Source organism: Condylura cristata, unplaced genomic scaffold (assembly GCF_000260355.1).
Source record: "Condylura cristata isolate star-nosed mole 26May11 unplaced genomic scaffold, ConCri1.0 scaffold00001, whole genome shotgun sequence".
Classification (NCBI taxonomy): domain Eukaryota; kingdom Metazoa; phylum Chordata; class Mammalia; order Eulipotyphla; family Talpidae; genus Condylura; species Condylura cristata.
In genome coordinates, this window is record NW_004567102.1 from 81,088,992 (window position 1) to 81,093,948 (window position 4,957).

Sequence of the window (4,957 nt, forward strand, 5' to 3'; positions counted from 1 at the left end):
GCATCAGCTTCCCAGCAAACCCGGAGACCCGGAGCTGCCTCCTCCCTAACCTCCTTTGGCAACTGGGGCTGCTGTCTCTGAGTTAAAAGAATTAGCTGGAGGCGAGTCATTGATCTGATTCTCACCCAGCAACCTTTGCCTCTTTGTTCCTCCTGATGAATAAAGACTTATTTGCAGCCAGCAGGTCTAAGTATTAAGAGGCTGGGAGAGGGAGATATCAAAGTATTAAACCACAGGCAGCCCTGTTACTGGAGCAATTTAGTGAGTAATTCACTCCCACCGAGACTCCCCAGGGCCAGAGAAGTGAAGGGCTCCCAGCCGTCTTCAGGGGGTTGAATTTGTAAACGGGGAAAGATTTATCCACCCAGCTGAGCATCTGAATACTGGAGTCTCAGAAAACACCTCAGGGACTTTTATCTTATTTTGTATAGATTTATTTTTATTTATTTATGCATACAAAAACTGGGGTACAGGCCAGAGGTACGAGGATTCCCCAGAGTGGGGAACAGGCAGATTGACTGAAGTACACTGCTGAGGGGAGCAGCAGGTGGACAGGAGAGTTCTGCTGCACCACGTGGGTCACCTCCCTGGCTGGGGATCAAATTCATGCTGCAGAGGCTGGTGACAGCTTCATAGTGCTGAGACTTAACCTCTTGCACCACCAGAGCCCAGGGTTTTTGTTTTATTTTATATTTACTTTCTTACATCATTGTTAATTTTTGGACAGTATTTGACTCTCCCCTCAGCTGTGGCCCATAACCTAGTCACCACTACAGCACCTGTGAACCATCACCGCAGGCCTAGTCCTCTTCCTGCCCGTTTAGCCCCTCTCCTTCCCTTCCCTCCCCACCCCTGCAGTGTGCCTCAGCTCTGTGGTTAGCTTGCAAGTTTTCTTTTTCCTGATCCTCTGTTTGTTTTCCCCATATTCCCAATATAAGTAAAACCATCTGGTATTTATTTTTCCTTCTGACTTATCTCACTAGGCATAACCCCTTCCAGCTCTGTCCATGTTGCCAGAATGACAAGTGCCAGAGTACCTTTTTGATCGCTGAGTAGTATTCCATTGTGTGTATATACCATATCTTCTTGAGCCATTCTTCTGTTTTAGGCCAAATCAAAATCAAGGCCACGGGGATTTTTAATTTCCATAACCCAGCTGATTCTCATGTTTCAAGAACCTCATTCTACTAACTTTCGTCTGTGCCCCCTCAAGTAGACCATATCTTGTGGCGGTCTATTAGGAAAAGGCCCAAATCTGGAAGAGACCCATCTTTTCTCCCTGCCCTCCCCGCCAGCCTTCCTGTCTCTCTTCCAGTCTCTTGGATTTCCACTTTAACCGAGAGACTCTGAGAGCTTAAAGACCACTTTCAGCTCTCAGAGGAAGACGTCCTAACAGCTATGACATCACCACCCCTTTCAATCTCCTCTCAAAGAAAGCAGGAATATTTAAAACCAGTATCGCACAGCACCAGAAGACAATTTTTAGCTGGACCCATCATTCTGTCGTTTACGTACTGTAAGCCACCCAGGAGTGATGGCTTCCCTGTAAGAGGGGGATGGAGGCTGTGTAGCCCACACAGGGGCCAGAGAGGTGGCTGGAGAGCCGTAGGGGAGAATGGTTCTCAGAGAGCAGAGCTGCCAGAGAGCAGCAAGTACTTACTGGCTTTGAGAGAGCAGTTTCTGCGCAGGGACCGGGCGGAAGCCAGGTTACAACAGCCTAAGGAGCCCTGGGAGCCACGGAGGATGAAGACCGTGAGGTAAGCCTCTCTGGCTCCCAGAGAGAATAGCTAGTGTGGTTAGAGGGGCTGTGGGGTCCACAGCAAGCCTCAGCTCAGGGGACAGGCTGAAGAGAGAGGGAAAGAAAGTTTTCATTCCTGGAATAAAATCCCGAAGGAAACAGAATGAGTTCCAAACACAGGTGGAAAAACTCTGGTTGTCCAGGGAAGACGTGCTCCTTCCCTGAGACGGGAGGGGACCACGGCTGTGGACCCAGATGACTCTGCCATGGGGGTGGCGGGCACAGGAGGTGCCCAGAGCCGCTTGCTGGCCCCTGATTTCCCTGTGAAGCGGAGGCGGCCAGGCCGGCCATCTAGAGAGATGGTTCATTCAGGTAGGACTCAGAAAAGGCCTGAAATTTAACTGGGAGGGAAAGTTTTGAAAGAGAAGATGGAGCTAGAGCAGAAAAGTCGTTCACCAGAGAGACCACAGACCTTCAGCCCCAGAACTGTGCATGTGTTGTGTCCTGTCTATGTGGCTGTTTTCCGCTTGATGAAGCTGTTCCTGGTATCGGTGCTGGAAGTGAGGATTTCAGGGCCCTCCGGAGGGTGTCTGAGGGCAGTGCCCTCAGGACTCGGAGCTCCCCTGGGAACCAGTCAGAAAGCGCTAACGGCAAGAAAAAGCGCACTTGGCCAAGCAGTCCTGTGGCAGATGGAATTCTACCCGAGCGACCAAGTTGACTTCTGAGGCTTTTTATAAAGTCGTTTAGTTCTACACTTACATGCAAAATGTTGGGGTTTTTGCAGTTTACACCACACACTGGATTTTTAGAGCTGTGTTACATGTCTCGTTTGAACTTTCACATACATCTGCTAACTCTTCGTACTATCCTCATTTTAAAATTGGAAAAAATGTGAAGCTTCGGAATTTACATGAAGTTGCCTCAATTCAGATGGGAGATGATGAGGAAACCGAGTGCCGGGCTCTGTCTGCCAGCCCAGGCGCTTCCTTTAACGGTTGGGGAGGCCCAGTGGGAGCTCAGGGGCCATGGGGAGCAGGAGAGAAGATCAGGCTCGTCCCCGATCTTAGGCCTGCCCTCCTCCTGCTCCTCCTTTTCTTCTTCTTTTCCTCCTTTTCTTTCTCCCTCACCCTTTCCTTCCCCTTTTATGAAACCAGTATTTAATGTGTGAATGTTCCAGGCCTGCGCTAAGGTGGGGACGCAGTGCTGGGCACAGCAGGAAATGTATCTTAGGGTGCTCTGCATGTATTTTAGGGTGCTGGCTGGCTGGCAGGGAGCTGGCGAATGGAGTCCTGTGCCCTCAGGACTGTAACAGGGTGAGCACAGGGCACCAGGGGCCATCAAGCAGAACTGCCAGTTCAAGCTGGTGGCAGGAAGGCTGCCTGAGACGTGACATCTGAGCTGGAGGAGACACAATGAAGAGTTGAGCCTGGAGAAGGGAGAGTTTTGCAAACTCACACTACTCACCCCACACTCACTCACTCACCAGGGCCCCATGCCCCTCCGGGTCGTGATTTTTCTCACCAGCCTTTTCTCAGGCAGCCCTTTTCCTGGGCTCTGGCCCCACCAGCCATGTCTTGGGGTGGGGGTGGGGATGCTGGGAGAACCAGAGGCCCAGGTCTGCAACCCCTGTGTGGTTGTTTTTTGCTGTTGTTGTTTTTAAGATTTATTTGTGCATCTAGAACTGGGGTACAGGCCAGAGGTACAGAGGGTGAAAGGATTCACCAGAGATGAGGTGAAGAGCAGAACAGGCAGATTGGCAAAGTACACTGCTGAGGGGAGCAGCAGGCGGGTCCGGCGAGGTCTGCTGTGCCGTATGGGCCATCTCCAGGGCCGGGATCTCACACTGTAGTGGTTGCAGAGAGCTCCACAGCGCTGTGCCTGAACCCACTGTGCCACCAGAGGCCCCTGTGTGGTTGCTTTCGATGCTCCTCTCTCCCTGCAGGCAGGGAGCCATAAATGGGCTGAGGGACCTTCCACCTCACTCAGACCTAGGTCTGCACTGCCGGTGTGGGGTCCGTCTGCCACAGCACTAAGTCATCGAGGCAGCGAATGCGTGGTCCCGTAGAGCCTGGCCATTCTGATCGTGACGAGAAGGCCGTGGGGAGGGAAGCATGCACCCAAGGAGATTTGAAAAGTCAGAAATGTGCTGTTAGGAGGTGCAGAGATCCTCCTCCATCTTCGACCCTCAACCCTTACGTGGTTGGCATTTGTTGGCATTTGCTGAATGGTCTTGTTTGCTGAATGGTCTTGTTACAGGGTAGCCCAGAGTAGACTGGGCCACCTTTCGGTGGGGCCTTACCCACCACTCATGATTCAGTTATACTGCAGGTACACAGAAAGGGTCAATAACGGGTTTATTACGACTGAAAACACTGAGTCACGCCGTCCGGAGAGCGAGAGCAAGAGCGAGACATGCAATCACACCCTAATTATCCCCCAATGTCCCAGAATTCCTGCTAGCTCCGCCCTTGGGTCCTCACAGTTCTCTCCCTGGTACTGCTGGGAGTTGTAGTTTCCAATCACTGGAGTAGGGGGTGGCGTCCATAAGACTCTGCAGAGTTCCTTTAGGACATCCTTCCCCTTAACAGTCTCACCCACTGGAACGTTCCTCTCAGATTCATGTTGAATTAAACCCACCAAACAGTAAATGGGGGGCTCTGGGGTGGTCCACTCAAGCAACAGAATTCTCCTTGCTCAGGCTCAGTGGAGCATCTGCTAATAACTACTTCTCACCATCAGTGTGAGAGAAGAAACCTGCACCAAACACCGCTAGACATTAGTAGCGACTGATCAGCGTGAATGCAGTTAACATCAGGAGCTCCCAAAAGAAGATTTAAACCAAGATTCCTTTAAGCTTTGGGAAAGCTCAGATCAAGAGCTCTTCTTGCTCTGCATTGCCCGCCCCACCAGGTTCCTGTCTGATTTATTTCTCCAAAGTTGAGTATCAAGATTGCTCTGGTTGGAACAAAACTTGATAGTGGCTGTTGTCCAAACCTAAAGATTTTCCCAGCTGGTCCTAACCCTCCAGATGTTTCTGTGTGGCAGCTGAACAAACGTGGGGACAGGCCTCCACTGGGCTGCAGGCTCCTGGACAGTGCCGCTCCTCAACCGCCCGGGGCACTCCCCAGGCTGGTCACCCCTTGGAGACAGGAGCCCTGGACCAGCCACCTGTTGGTAGTGCTACTTGTTGAGCATGAAGTATGTGCCAGGCAGAATTGT